The sequence below is a fragment of the Biomphalaria glabrata genome, chromosome 9 (genome assembly GCF_947242115.1).
Source record: "Biomphalaria glabrata chromosome 9, xgBioGlab47.1, whole genome shotgun sequence".
NCBI lineage: Eukaryota > Metazoa > Mollusca > Gastropoda > Planorbidae > Biomphalaria > Biomphalaria glabrata.
The window spans coordinates 1,740,229-1,756,904 of NC_074719.1; the positions used below are offsets into that span (position 1 = coordinate 1,740,229).

At 41.8% G+C, this 16,676-nt stretch overlaps 1 protein-coding gene across 9 annotated transcripts in view; it reads right to left on the reverse strand.

Annotated features, from left to right (window-relative positions):
- The window catches only part of LOC106053045 (early estrogen-induced gene 1 protein-like), a 76,326-nt gene extending 59,650 nt beyond the window's left edge, over window positions 1-16,676 (reverse strand). For 4 of the 9 annotated variants that reach the window (XM_056042826.1, XM_056042818.1, XM_056042827.1 and 1 more), the window contains exon 1: window positions 16,488-16,675. The gene's annotated coding sequence lies outside the window, so the exon portion shown is untranslated. Of the gene's footprint in view, window positions 1-6,661; window positions 6,840-16,487 lie in introns of those variants that run through there. The other 5 variants (XM_056042825.1, XM_056042828.1, XM_056042820.1 and 2 more) reach the window with 5 other exon arrangements.

Sequence of the window (16,676 nt, forward strand, 5' to 3'; positions counted from 1 at the left end):
CAAGACGTTAGCGATTGGTTCTGGATGATGTAATACAGATGTCATTGGTCTAGTTAGGACAGACGAATCAAGAACGTGAGACTGAAAGGTTGTGTCATTGTGAGCTAGATTTTGTTAACAAATAATATGACAAAGTCTAGCACATTTATTTTATCTGGTATCAACTTGTTTTTGTCTATATTAGAATTAAGGCTATATTTAGAATTGTTCACAAGGAAGCTCATCAGGTTATTTGAAGTTTTATTAGTTCAGGGTGTAATACGCCCACGTCGGTTTAGTTGTGTACCAGAAGTTTGGTGCTACAAGTCAAAGACCGCCCATAACAACTAGACTGAAACAAAATGTCCAATGTCATTTGTTTATTGTTACAACTTTGACATTCAAGAAATCAAAAACTTTTCAATGTCCATTTAGACATCGTTACCTACAGATAATCTACACGCTAGCCCCAATCTTCCGGCCCCAATCTTCCGCGGGACGACGGGGAATGGCAGCGGGCAAGGTATGATTTGATTTATTTGATTTGATTTGTTGATTTGAGGCACATCGGCACAATTTAGGCCATGTCGTGCCTGCAGTCCCTCAAGGACCACTCTCTCTCTAAACAACAAGGGCCAGATTCTATACAGTCATATAATTAAAATCAAGGTCTATTCACAGTTAAAATAGTAAAGGTAGTAAAAATTTAAATATTTGGTAAAAATCTAATGTAAATAGTGCATGTTCACAAATTCAGAAATCAGATCTTCGTAGATAGCCCCACTTCCCGAATAAAGCCCAGTACCTTCCCAGGGTCGACATTATTAAATAGTGTTTTTAGATTAGTGGCTCTAAAATATTTCGCCCTGACATCCTGGTATCTGGGGCAATCAACGAGGATATGTTCCACGGTGAGGCGAGAGTCACAGTACTCGCAAAATGGGGGCTCCTCTCTCTTCAGTACAAAAGAGTGCGTGATGTAGGTGTGGCCAATCCTAAGTCTGGACATGGTTGTGCTACCACGCCTTGTCAGACCCTTAGATGTGGGCCGCCACCTGACATCCGCCACAATCTGCCTGAGTTTACTGTGAGTCTCAGCCTCCCATCGGTTCTGCCACTCTCGATAGGTGGCAGAGGCAATACTTTGTCTCAGGTCCGAGTAGGGAATTTGGGTTCCTGACACCGCATGATTTAGGGCTCTCTTTGCTTCTCTGTCTGCGGCTTCGTTTCCCTCAATGCCAACATGGGAGGGGACCCAGATGAAGGTGACATCCCTACGGTCGGCTGTTATTAGGTCCAACAGCTTCAGGCTCTTATGTACCAATGGGATGTCAGTCTTCATCCGCCCCAAAGCTTGCAATGCAGATTTGGAGTCGGAGCAGATTATAAATTTACTCCTTTCTGATGCTTTTACGGCCATAAGTGCAAGCAATATTGCGTGCAATTCGGCCGTAAAGATGGAGCAGCCATCGGGGAGTCTACGGGAGATTGTTTTGTTCCGAAAGGAGCAGGCACACGCGACCTTTCCCTCCATTTTGGATCCGTCTGTGTAGATGGTGCCACAATCTCCGTAGCTCTCCTGCAGTTCCCTAAAGTGGACTTGTAGTATGCTTGGGTCTGTATTTTCTTTTTTGAAATTAAGGAGGGATAAATTTAATTTGGGTTTATTCATTAGCCAAGGAGGATTCTGAGGGGTTTCTATTTTAGAGATTTGGTCAATGGGTGGGGTTAAATTTTGGATGGGTTCTCTCATTCGAAGGCCCAACGGCTGTATGACGTTAGGCCTTCGATTGTATAATTCTACCTCTGTGGGGTTAAATATGGAGTCAAAAGCAGGGTTCGTGGGGTTGGATTTTAGCTTGACTATATACTGCATTGCAAGCTTTTTCATTCTTATATCCATGGGGAGTTCTCCAGCCTCCACATGAAGACTTGGGATAGGTGATGTACGAAACGCGCCGAGACAGAGACGCAGGGCAGCATTTTGTATTGGTTCCAGTATTTTTAGGTACGACTTCCTTGCTGCTCCATATATTATGGATCCGTAGTCTAGCTTGGATCGAATTAGACTCCGATAGAGCAGCAGCAAGGTATCTCTGTCAGCTCCCCAGTCCGTATGGCTGAGTACTCTTAGTATGTTTAATGACTTTTGGCATTTCTTCTTAAGTTCCTTAATGTGGGGGAGAAAATTAAATTTGGAATCTAAGGTGAGGCCTAAAAATTTTGTAGTTTTCACGACAGGGATCTTCTTTTTGTGTATAAATAGTTCAGGGTCTGGGTGGAGTCCCCTTAGATTACAAAAATGCATACTAACTGTTTTGGAGTCTGAGAATTTGAAACCATTATAGTTTGCCCAACCCTGAATTTTGTTTAAACATAACTGTAATTTCCTTTCTAAGGTGTTCATGTTTTTCCCATAAGTAAGAATGACAAAGTCATCAACATACAAAGAGCACTCTATGCCAGGGGACAGCGCATTTATGATGCTATTTATTTTAATGTTGAACAGGGTGACTGACAGAATGCTGCCCTGGGGTACACCCATTTCCTGGTCATGAGTGTCAGAAGCAGAGTTGCCCACTCGAACCTGAAATTTTCGATCTTTCAGGAATTCCTCCACAAAACGGGGGAGGTGTCCCTTAAGCCCCATAAGCGCCAGGTCACGTAGAATGCCATTTTTCCAGGTTGTGTCATAGGCCTTTTCTATATCGAAGAATACAGCTACTAGATGTTCTCTTCTGAGTAATGCATTTCTAATATAAGCTTCCAGCCTTACCAGGTGGTCAGTTGTTGTCCGCCCCTGCCGGAATCCGCACTGGTAGTTTGAGATCACTTTATTCCTTTCCAGGTACCAGACCAGCCTACTGTTAATCATTCTTTCCATGGTTTTGCAGATGCAGCTTGTTAGTGCTATTGGTCGATAGTTAGCTGGGTCAGAGCCGTCTCTTCCCGGTTTAGGTATCGGTATAACTGTGGCTTTCCTCCAGCTGTTTGGGAAAGCGCCTGTTTGCCACACACAGTTATAGACCCCTAGCAGGACTGCCAATGAGGGTTCGGGAAGGTGCTTGAGGAACTGGTAATGGATTTCGTCTTCTCCAGGCGCTGTGTCATGTGACTTGTCCAGCGATTCCCTCAGTTCCTCAAGCGAGAACGGTTTGTTGTAGTCTTCATTGTTCTCTGACCTGAAATCAATGGGGTGTCTTTCCTCCCTGGTTTTGACTTTTTGGAACTCTGGCGTGTAGTGTGCAGTGGATGATTTTTCTGCTATTGAGGATGCAAGGCAGTCAGCTATTTCTCTGGGGGACGTGACAGTTCGTCCTTGGTTTTTCAAATGCCCTATTGCATTTGATTCTTTCCCTTTGATTCGCCTTACTGCCTTCCAAACCGCTCTAGCAGAAGTTTTGGCATCCAGACTGCCGACAAAACTTCTCCAGGAATTCCTTTTGGCTGACCGTATGGTTTGTCTAGCCTTTGCTCTAGCTATCCTGAATAGCTTTAGGTTTTCCTGGGAAGGATTCTTTATAAATGCAGCCAGTCGTTTTTTCCTATCACCAATAGCACTTTTGCAAGCTGTATCAAACCATGGTTTGCTAGGCCGTTTTGGATTTGCAGAGGTTAGGGGTACAACTTTCCTGGCTATACTTAGTAGCTTGCTAGCAAAGGTATCAGCTGGGTTCTGTTCATGGAGGATATTTTCTGTGATATCCTCAGAGCATCTTTTTTGGAATTGTTCCCAATCGGCCTTATTCAGTTTCCACCGCTGAGGTCGTCCCAATGAAGGGAGATTGTTAGTAATGATGATTGGGAAGTGATCACTTCCCCGTAGATCATTGCTAACTGACCATTTAAAATCGTCCAGAAGTCCGGGGACGCATACGGTGAGGTCAATGCATGTGAATGATCCAGTTCCTGGGTGCAAGTAGGTCGGTGATGCATCATTAAGTATGCATAAATCATGTTGGAGGAAGATATCCTCCAGCATACGACCTCTTGTGTCGGTATTGTTGGATCCCCACATGGTGTTATGGGCATTGAAATCCCCAAGGATTAAATAAGGCCGGGGGAGTTGTTTCAATAGGTCCTCCATGTCTGTTCGGTTTAATGGAGCGCCTGGTGGTAGATACAGGCTGCAGCAAGTGATAACCTTGTGAAGGGTTATCCTAGATGCTACGGCCTGTAGTGTGGTCTGTAGTTCTACCCTCTCATGGGGGATGCTATCCTTCACAAGGATACAGACTCCACCTGATGCTCTCTCTGCATCCTCAACATTCTTGGTGTAAGCACGGTAGCTTCGGAAGCTGATGCAATCTTTCAGAAATGTTTCCTGTAAGCAGACAGCTACAGGAGTCTCAGAGTCCATCAGTAGCTGCATTTCCTCGTAATTGGCCTTGAGGCCTCTACAATTCCACTGTACAATTCTGGAATCCATGGCTTATTCTAGATGACCTACTTGGAGCTATTTGGCCTTGGGAGGCTTCCGGAGGGGTTTCCCTTTATTCCAGTGACCTTGGTATTTTTATTCTTGGGTTTGGATGGAGAGGAGGACAACCCCCTTTTGGGGGAAGTCTTTCTCTCTGGAGAGGGGAGATCCCTCTGGTTAGAGCGGAAGTTATTTCCTCCTCTCTCACCTCGGGCATCCTCTCCGCTTTGATTTCTCCCCTTAGGGAGTTGGTCAACCTCTAACTCGGTAGAGGTTTGGGTGTCTGGCTGGGTTCTCTGAGGAGAACCTGTGTCAGACATGATGTCTCCGGGTTCTCCCGGAGTATTGGTTTTGACATGCTGCTCAGTCTCCATGCTCTCATCAGCGAGCACAGAGAACCTGTTCTTTAGCATGACAACAGGGCTTTCTTGTTTCTTCAGAGGTGTGTTCTTTGGCGGTGTTTTCTTCTGAGTTGGGGGAGGAGGAGGGGGTGGTGGGGTCAATGTGTCCGTCTGTGTGGCTATGGATCTTCCTTTCTTAGCAACAGCCTGGGCGTAGGTCTTTGTCAAGTCGAATTGGCCCTTGGGTAGGGCCAGTACAGCCGATTTCGCCTGGCTAAAGGTACATCCGTTTCTTGCCTTGTACTCCTGCACGGCAACCTCCTGTTTCCACACAGGGCAGTCCTTGGAGTAGGCTGAGTGGCCAGCTTGACAGTTTGGGCATTTGAACTGGGCTGTGCAGCCCTTGTCCTCATGACCCTCTCCAGCACATCTGGCACACACAGTGTTCCTCTTGCAGACTGCCGCGCCGTGTCCATAACCCTGGCACTTGAAGCACCTCATGGGGTTAGGTATGTAGGGCCTCACTGGAACTCGTAGGTATCCTGCCTTCACATACTCTGGCGGTGTCCTAGTTCCGAATGTGAGGATAATAGTGGCGGTTTTGACCTCCTCACCCTCCCTGCGCCTGGTAATGCGCCGGGCATGGGTGACTCCTTCAATGCCCTCCACTATTTCCTTCTCGGAACATTCCAGTAGGTCCCTAGAGCTGATTACACCTCTGCTGGTGTTCAGACTCTTGTGTGGCATGACTTCCACTTGGAGATCACAGAGTCTTCTGCATCTTAAAAGCCCATCAGAGTGTGTCTTGCTGTCTACTTCTACAAGTAGTTCCATTGTTTTGTGTAGCTTAGACACACTCTTGGGCTCTCCCACTACTGACTTGAGTCCCTTATAGATAATAAAAGGGCTCAACTTGGTCAGGCTTTTTCCCTCCTCTGTGCATCTAACCACCAGAAATGATGGCCAGGTGGCACAGCTTTTTGGGACCTCCTCTTTTTTATCGTCGATTCGGCGTTTCTTGCCCAGACATAGGTCTGGGGCAAGTAGTTTTGTGTGTGTTTTTTTGTCCATATATATTTTGGTTAATTCGGCACCTGTGCTCCCCACCCGCCATCGAGTCCAACAAGGGGACGGGCCATTCGGATGTCCAGAATGAGCCCGTCAGGGCTACACAGGTGCTATACTCAGTCAGCTGCTACATCGGACATGTGTCCGATACAGCAGCTCCCTGATTGACCCTCCAGTCACCGCCCTCCAGCATAGGTCGACGACCTATGCTGGTAGCTCGGCATGACCAGCCGGTTGACCCAGAGCGGGCCATCTGGGTCTCAGGTCTAGGGGAACTTGGAGCCAAAGTATTGTGTTGTTGTGGTTTATCCTCAGATAGCCACCACTCAAACACCAGGATCTCTTTATCCCCCCTTACCCGTCGCAGTCCACGGCAAACGGACTGGTCTAGGACGTAGTGAGAATTTAAAGTTAAGGAGACAGTGTGATGATCAATGAAGGCAGACTTAGGAAAAGAGGAGGCAGACACAATGATAGAAAAGAAGTAGGGCACTTTTGAGCTCCAAAAGTGCTAAGGAAAGAGGAGCGCAGTTTAACGTCATGTCTCGGGACGCGGCAAGGTATGAACCCGAGACCATTGAGACGGCCGAACGACAGCCCAGCGCGCATACCGCACGACCAGGCAGCCATCCAAGAGTTGGTTATAAGAGATAAAACATAGGCAATGGCTGGGAAGCGCTGTTTTCACTCAAGAAAAGTCATGAAGGCAGGAACATACTGAAAAAATTACAGATTGTTACCTAGGTCAGGCCAAATCAAAATGAACACCGCTAGCATTCATAAGACTAGTAAATAAAATTTGATACAGTTCAACTTTGACATCACAACTACAGAGCGATAGACCAAAACTTACGAAACATGAAATAGGTGAAGTCCAGTTTACATCCGTGTCAGCCAATACGAAAGTGACGAGAAACTTAGAGAGCGGAAATTCGGTTTAGCTACACGCACAGCACACGCAATGCACCGCGGGAGACTTTTCATAAGCAGTGGCCCAAATGGAGCACCGTAAGTTGTCAAACCTCACAAACCTTGCACAGCATTAAGAGCTCCGCTTTAAAACGAGGTCACGGAAACGCAAAGACGGAATGAAAGGAAATCTCAACTCAGAAGGGAGGGGGGGAGGGGCGAATCTTGGCTGGCACAGGTCAGGATTGGAAACACCATCAGGGAGGGGCGGGCCGAACTGGATCTAAATTCGTTTGTTCCACCTGACCGAACAGGTAAAATGAAAGCGTGTCAAATACGGGGCTAGGTGTGAAATTATGTAACTTTTAAGTGGAACTACACCCAGACTGCCAACAAGTGTTTCAGGCGACAGGACGACGTCTGGTACCATTAACAGCCACTCTTTAACAGACGAGTATTTTTAGACAAAGAAATAAGACGCAATAATCTTCATCTTGGAGGAAGCGTCTGTACCTTGTACTGAAGCCCTCAACATTTGTTTTTATAAGGGATTGATCTTTAAAAAACAAATTGACCAGAGAGCGCGCAGTTTATAAGCGGACACGGGGAAATGTTGAACAAATGGCATCAACATCCTGGATAAAAGCGGAAAGGGTTAATCTGGGTTCAATGTGGACTTCATAAGGAGGAAATGAACAGTGATGGTCTGTCTCATGCCCCCATTGGGCCTGGCAATCCACTTTTGTAGCCGATTGGCACTAAGCGATGGATGACTGGTAGGAAGGGACAAATCGGTCCTGGAACTCGGGGACAGCTGCTAGTCGGCGTGTCCGTTCCAGGAAGGAGGAATCCTGTACAGTTCAAATTGTTTTTCTTCCTATTATTATTTTTTTTATTTTTTTTGCCCTGGGCATTTTCGTTAGTTGGACACTACCACCTACATTAATTGTTTCCATTAAGTACCGGATAGTCTCTCTCCGCCGAGCCTATACATTGTACTTATCTTATCTTATACAGACGTTACTTCAAAAATGAAGATGATTACGTCATACGCGTCATCCATTCAGTCATGCATATTAACCAATGACTTAAATTCTGCCAAGTCACTGGTTTTCCTGGCTAGCTCGGGCAACCCATTCCATGCTCTAATAGCACTAGGGAAGAAGGAGTATTTGTACACATTTGTCTTAGCATATGGGACGAGGAATGTGCCTTTATCTCTGAGTCTTTCTGAGTATTTTATTCAATTTTGTTTTTTTTTTTGTATTTGAAGATTATGGTTTAGTGTTTTATGTATAATTGCTACTTTACTTTTGAGGCTTCTGTCCTGAAGGCTTTCTAAATTTAGTGATTTTACTAAAGGTGTTACTCTAGTCAAATGTGAATATTCGTTTGTTATGAATCTCACTGCTCTATTTTGTATCTGTTCCAGTTTCTTGATGTTTTCTTGAGTTGAGGGAGTCCCAAACAGAGGTTACACATGGTATACAGTTGTACCTGATAGAAAATAACATTACCCTATAAACATAGAATCTTGGAAATAAAATTGGTTGAGGAAATGAGGACTAGTTGTCAAAATTTCCTCGGGTTTGGAGATATAAAATATGGCTAACAATATAAAAACAAATACAGCTTGAATTGACGCTATTTGATTTCATGGTACTAGATCTAATTGACCTGACGCTCTTAGATCAATGGGAGTTGACGCTACTAGAGCTAGATCTAGTTGACGCTAGTAGATCTATTTGACTTGACGCTATCTATTTGATTTGACGATACTAGATCTATTTCACTTGACGCTATTAGATCTATTTGACTTGACGCTATCTATCTCTATATATAATTCTCTTCATGGCTCAAGAGTTTGAACACCAAGTATTGGAAAGATCACTCTTTTACTTCAGCAAGTCAGACGGACTACAGTTACCCCACGTAATTTTAGATGCGAAAAAAAAAGAGGAGGGGGAGAACAAGTACTATTCACCCGTCACTAAATAGCAGGGCCGGACTTAACCATTGTGACCAAGAAGTCATGGAAAGAGAACAAGTAATCTACTCTGTATTCACTCGTCACTAAATAGCAGGGTCGGAATAACCATTGTGGGGCCCAATGCGAAACGGATTTCGCGGGGCCCAGTTTGGGTAGGGATACGGATAATAAGTGAAAATTAAGAGTTTGTATTAGAAAATATATTCTACTACGCACAGAATTACTACACGAGCCTTGCGTGTAGCGAAGTCATACAGTATATCATAAGAATTGTTTCCTACATAGATCACGCTAAATAGCAAGAATTACCAAAAAGTTTCAATATATCTACGAGAATTGTTGACCTCAAGTAATTCTTCATTAATTTGAGGCGCGAGAAGCTTCTTTCACTAGATTCCACAATTACGGGTATTACATAATGTCGTTTTTTTTTATCGCGCGTAGGATTGGCTTTTTCCATGTTGAATGACACCCCAAAATGACATTTTTTGTCAATATATTTCAGGAGATTTGCGCGAGTTTTCAAAAGATTTTAATAATTTCCGGATATTTCCAGGACTTTCCGAAGATTTTGCAATTTCAGGAGCTCCTGGTAAATTAAGAGGCCGCGGGGAATCTGTTATAAGTTCTAAAATGGTTTAATTTAATAATTTACACCTATAAAATTGCAGGGCCCACTGCGGTCGCATAGGTTGCAGTGGCCTAAGGCCAAATAGCGGCGTATGCTACGCCGTAGGTCGACTAGTTAGATCAATTTGACTTGACGCTACTAGATCAATACACTTTGTGAGAAACACAAGTCAAACCATCAATTATGTAAGAGAAAAAAAAACTACAACAACAACGACGACTCAAAGGGCAACTGAAACTAACGATCGGGCACTTGAACAAAGTCACATGACAGGTTGGGAAGCCAAGACTCACGGCGAAAGAGAAGTTTCGGGTCTATATTGCAAGGTCAACACATTTCCTGAACCCGTTGACAAAGACTCAAGGGAGACAAGTGTTACTGTTCACATGGGCCAGCAGGTGATCGATTACTTTTCCCTGACAAGTGCAACACTATTTTATGGAGCCGAGCCAGGGGGGGGGGGAGGGCGAGGGGTAAGGTTAGCGCCTTGACACATAAAACAGATCTACCAAAGGGAACAGAATCATTTTTTTATGACAAAAATGTCACATTGAGCAAAGCTAATGGGTCGTGGTTTAAATGACAGGTGAAGATCAAGATACTAAAAGCCACATATATTTCAAGCCAAAGTATTTATGTGACCTGGGCTGTCTTGAGAAAGATTTCAAAATATGGCTTTAGTCGGCTAAAAGAACTAAAAAGAAACTTTAGCCAGGACTAAAAGAGATATTCAAGTAGGGAGGTGTGCATGATATAGACCAGGGGTTCTCAGCCTGTGGGTCGCGACCCCCTTTGGGGTCGATTGACGATTTGCCAGGGGTCGCCAAAGACCATCGAAAAAATTAATTGTTTCTGTCTATTCTTCTATTGCTGTGTGTGTTTGCACGGGGGGGGGGGATGTCGCGGCAGAGTGAGGGATTGTAAAAAGGGGTCGCCGAGCATAAAGTGAGGGATTGTAAAAAGGGGTCGCCGAGCATAAAAGGTTGAGAACCGCTGATATAGGCCTTCCTTGGGGCAGATGTCAATGTCACGTGATATGACATAACCAATCGCTATCAGTTGAACGCATCCTAGCACAATGACATGAAGCCAGCGCTATAAATATAGTCTTTTGTTTTGAAGCATCGATTACCCACATCCCCCCATCCTAGCTACCTCTTCTCGTGGGTAAGTTACGATCAATGCGTAATAAGCGCTTACATTCAAATTGAAAGCGCGGCTACATTTCTGCGCGGGTCCACTCGCCTCGCCCACCCCCCCCCCTGTCTCATACAGACAAATAAGTAAACTTAAAATAATTGATCTGTGAATGGAGATATTGACAAAGGGTAAACATAGACCAGCGGTTCTCAACCTTTTAAGCTCGGTGACCCCTCTTTTTTACAATATACCACTCTGACGCGACCCCCCCCCCCCCCCCCCCATAGACACACACAGCAATAGAAGAATAGACAATAACAATCCTTATTTTTTTGATGGTCTCAGGCGACCCCTGGCAAATCGTCAATCGACCCGCAAGTGGGTCGCGACCCACAGGTTGAGAACCCCTGACATAGACCTTGATAAGTCCGACTAATCAATAGTCTTGGATACAAACAATCCAATGTGCATTCACAGTCTCGACATGTGTGGACCAGACACAACACGACCTGGGCATGACCTGTTTGCGCACACACACACAGAGAGGTCAAGACAAGGGGAGACAAACATTACAGGTAGCAACACCGAATGGAACTCTAAGGGGAATAATCAATATTGTGCCAGGAGAGAGAAGCTGTCGTTACTGAGAACACAGGGCTGACTTGGAATTGGAAAATGATGAATGTCTAACGAGTTGAGAGCGTGTGTGCGACACGGGGAATAACAGAGAATGGCCTGATACATCAGCGAGGTCATTTCAAAACAAACTGAAGGTCCAATGTCCAAGAACTAACAAATAATGTATTCGTTTGATTAGCAATGCAAAGACTTGGCTTCAATGGCGTCATCAAAAGCAAAACTAAAAATGTGTGGCCACAGCAACGAAACAAAATCGTTACAGAAGGCCTGAGTCCTGGCCTGCAACGTCGCTACCCGTGGGCAGTGGAGACCAATAGCTCGTTGCCACGTCGTACACACCCGAGACGTGGTTGTTGGACTCCACTGCCCAAAGAATGCGACGTCACGGGTCAGTGTCGAGGCCTTCTGTAAACGGTTGGTCTCGATATCACTGACAATGTCCTCAGGGATCGCAAAGATCTTTTCTTTCACGGAACAGAACCAGGTAAAAGAAGAGGCAGACAGAGAAAAGCGAAGACAACATAAAAGAATGGAGGGCCTGTCACAGAAAGAGATTGTAACAAAGGGAAAAGACACGAATGGAACAAGACGGTGGACAGATCATGTGTGGTGCCCCAACGATTCAACAGACTAAGGCAGTGTTTCGATAACTTTTACCCTAAACAGAACACTTGCCATATTCTGAGTATTTAATTCACGTGGGGGTCTACTAGTTAATTATTCCAGTAGTTCGTGTGTAGCGTTTCGCAGAAGACAGTTTGGGAAACACTAGACCAGCGGTTCTCAACCTTTTAAGCTCGGCGAACCCTTTTTACAATCCCCAACTCTGCCGCGACCCCCCCCCCTTTTTTGCTCACATACACAGCAATAAAACAATCCATTTCTTCGATGGTCATTGGCGACCCCTGGCAAATCGTCAATCGACCCCCAAGGGGGGGGTCGCGACCCACAGGTTGAGAACCCCTGCACTAGACTGCGCGACGCATAAAGGTGTTTCTCAGTTCAATACAAAGTGGACTTACCGCCGAAAGGGAAACCATTGACCCACGTTCATGAGCAGATCTAACCTAGACCCGAGCGCCAGCCTGTCAAACTCAAGCCGAGAGTGTCGCAGATCTGACACACAGTTTAATGAGAAGGGGGCGGGCAGCAGGGGCGGACTGGCTATATGGGCATTCGGGCAAATGCCCGCAAAAGGGCCGCACGAATGCCAGAAAATTTGTTGCAGATTTATAATATTCTCTTTAAGAGTAGACAAATTTGAGCATCGTGATTTAAAAAACAAACCAAACTTTTACACTTGTAAGTCTAATGGGTACTGACCTAAAGCATTGCATATCGGTATATAGTGCTTCTAGTAGAAGTCTATTCCGTATACACACTAAGCATATATAAACGATAAACAAGAAAATTAAGGCCATTATTTCTATTTGTGGGCCATATCGTAAAGAAATACCTGGGCTGATTTTGACATCCAGTCCGTCCCGGGGGGGGGGATGGGAGGGGGGGGGGGAGAACTGGTAAGCACTTGGTTCATAATCTCACGTTGAACAAACTGACCAATCGTTGGGGAAGAGTCAAGTTGTTGGGTCGTTGTGACATAAAGCAGGAAAAAAAAATGCCGTATGCAAGTCCGTTTATGAATGGGGTTATTATCACTCTACCAAACAGTTACACAAGACTACAGATCAATCCGACTGTTACTGAATCATTACACTGCAATTTTTAAAATAGGCAACACCATAATCTGTTATTCTGGTACAGCGTGAGTACACAAAGTCCAACAATCCATGGGGCAGATTATCAGAATTGGCACGTATCCACGGCCAAAACGTGTGAAATATGCGAAAATATGCAGACTGGGAGAGACTCTTTTAAATACATGAACTTGAAGTTAATAGCAACCTCTTCCTTCAAACCTAAAAGATGTACAGTATGTAGCACTAATTTTAAAGCTACAACAAATGGTAATTGCATGGAAAGAGGTTCGGATACCGTATCATTGAACACCTTATTTTAAACTATTTAATATTGATAGTACAATCTCTACGTTCTGCTCTCCCCTGCACAGCCTGTATCTATTTTTAGATCCTGGCATCTGCTAACACGGGCAAACAGAAAGTAGAAAAGTCCCCGTCCCCCCCCCCCCCCCCCCCCCCATAAAACTCGAACTGCGTTAACTGGCATACGACTGCACAGCAGGTCCCAGGACAATATTGATTCTGGCTACAGCAGTCATCAAACTAAAGGGTAATTTAGTCAAGAGATAGTACAAGAAGTGTACATTGTAACGAAACAAGGCCAGGAAGCCAAGCACATATTTTTTTAATTGTGATTAATAATTACTACGCAAATAAAACTGAGACTACAACAGCTTAATATATTCATTCAAAGTCTTTTTTAACTCTTTCTCTCCTAACTGACGATACCAATGTTGATTCCACCAGAATGTGGTAAATAATTATGGAGAGAAAGAGTTAAAAAGCTTATATCAACTCAGTCTATCTGTCTGGTAAAAAGTTAGAACACATTATTTCTCCCACACCCATGTTCCGAGCAAGTTGAATGGCATAGACAAGACATAATCAATTTCTAAAATAATAATCAATTAGTCAATTAATTGCTGGTAATTAATTATTTTGTTTGATACCAACAATGGAAGTGTATCCTTCAGTATTCACAGCTATGGCTAAATATGTAGGGTTTGGCCCCCTTCAGTAATTGTACACATTATTCATTTATACCCCTTCTTGGATCAAGATGAAACTTTAGGCAATTATTTATTTTACATAACAAAATATTAATCAATTAAAAAATTAACCAATTAGTCAATTAATTATAAGTCATTATTTTGTTTAGTATCAAAGAAGGTAAATACCTTCTACATTCCTGAGTGATACAAGTTTTTAGTGCTGAGTTCTTCCAATTAGATAAGCTTTTTTTTAAAAAAAAAAAGATTTTTCTTTTTATTTTGCTTGTTAGTTTCTTTCATGACTTTCATCTGTACTACAACACAAGATTTTGTCTTTAAAAAAAAAACAAAAACAAAAAAAAACTAAACAGTAAAAGTAGCTCAAGTTTTAGATATTTCTAGGTCAGGCTCTTCGGTATGTGCTATAACTGAGGCACTTCTTCTTCACACTTATCTTTCACAATTTTATTATAATTGCAGTCAAGAACATCTTGCAATATTTGTAAGGTAACTTTTAATCCATGGGACTGATGAAGTAAAGCTCTCCATCTCAATGGTTATCAGCTTTTACTTTCTACAAATATGAGCTACCCATTAGAGTTGGGTGGACTTAGGGACATTGTAATAAACCTGAAGCTCAAATTTTTATTTTTTTTTATTTCACCCGGATTTGAACTTGAAACTCTTTCTGTGATTTACCACTCAGCCACCACATTACAATTTGAACTATAACATGTACTACATTGGTTTAATGCTAATTTTAAAAAACAATATGAAGAAAAAAATGTGTTGAAATAATTCCATTCAGAAGAGAGAATTCTCAAAAGCAAATTTCCACCATATTAAAAAAGCTCATGTAAGTGATCAATTACAGTGAACTCTTGATAGCCCAACCACTACAGGATGGAGGGGTGTCAGGTTACCATAGGTTAGCTGTGGAGGGGTGTCAGGTTACCTTGGGTTAGCTGTACTTCAAAGAATTTTTTTTCCCTATGTGCCAATAAAAATATAATAATATTCTCTTAAGACTTCAATGCTATAAAATAAACAATGGACGAAAAAGAACAGTTTACTGGTCTAAATAATAATAAAAAATATATCATATCAGCTTTCACATACTGTACTTAATTACAATTTAAGCCTATAAATGTACCATAGTAGACAGTAATTACATAAATTTACATCAGCACCTGGTCGGATTACTGAGTGAGTCAGAATTTGAAGTGTCGGACTATTTGTTTAAATTAAGAAAATGTATTTTGATTTTCTTATCTGAATGAAATTGGTTAAATAGTTTATCAATCATATCAATAAAAGAGAATGCTGTATTGTAAATATTTTTATCAATCATATCAATAGAAAAGAATGTTGTGTTGTAAATAAACAATTTTGTTGTCTTTTTTAGTTTATTATAATAAAACCAAGAACAGCATATTGATACTTGAAAAAAACAAAACAACTTATATTAAGTGTTATTGTATCAATTAGATCTAGTTTGGATTAGTCATGTAATTAAATACGTAATAGATTAAACATAGTCATGTAGTAAGACTACACAAAATGATGATCAACTTAATAGTGATTAAGATAACGTTACGAAAGAGTAGATTTATAATGCCTAGATTCATTTGAGGTCTAGAATCTAGATTCTAGAATGGTGACCATTCTAGATTGTAATTCAAAATTTCAGATTATTCTTCATTTCTTAGATTTAAATGTTGTACAAAATATCTGACAGGGATGAAACAGTCTCAAGTGTTTTGATATCAAATCTAAACAGAGTCAGTTCTCTCTAAGCTCCTTATAATGTCTCATTTTGATTTATCATTGTTTCCTGCACTAGACTCTTGATCTTGAAGTGAATGTAACTGACTAATCTCTGTCTATATAGATCTAGATTCTAGAGTCTAGATCTAGTATTTTAATATTAATATTATATTTAATATTATCTTAAATATAGAGATCTAGATCTATAGAATATATGTTTATATTTATTTTAACTTATAGATCTAGTATAGAGTCTAGTACTAGTACTACTACAGTCTACAGTAGACACTAGATTAGATCTATTATCTTCATCTACTCTACTAGAATACTCTAGATCTAGATAGATTCTATATTATAATATATTTTATATATAATATATAAAATAATATATTATATTTATAGATCTATAGATAGATCTAAATCTAGATTAATCTAGAACTAGTTACTAGATCTAGTATTCTAGATGAGTTGATCCAGATGACTAGACACTAAGACAGTAGATGGTGTAGACTATAATTACTTACAATAATAATAGAGTCTAATCACTAGAGTCTAGACAGTCTAGATTTCTAGATTAATCTAGATCTATCATCTTCATGATCATCTACTTTACTAACTAATGATGACTAATCTACTCTGACTCAACTAAACTAGAGTACTTAATTTTACTTAAGTTTAAGTCTAAGCACTCTAAGTCTACTATTCACTTCAGACATTCTACTTTTCTAGATCTATATAATATATAGATCTAGATCTAGATGTCTAATTCTAAGAGTTACTAAGACGTCTAAACTCTAAACTAGACTAGAGTCTAGATCTATAAACTAACTTACTAAACTAAGTCATCTACATCTAGTATTTATCTAGTCTAGAATAAGAATAGATAGATCTACTATAGATTTATCATTTACATAATGAAGAATTCGCTGAGACATAGACTCTAGATCTGTCTACAGGCACTAGACTATTCCAGAGTAGAATCTTGATCAGGTAATTGATTAAAACAGGTTAGCCTCACTCACAAGCTGATTTAATCCTTAGCTAGAGACAGAGAGTAGGTGTTTTGATTCCAATCGATAACACATCAATCAATACGAAAG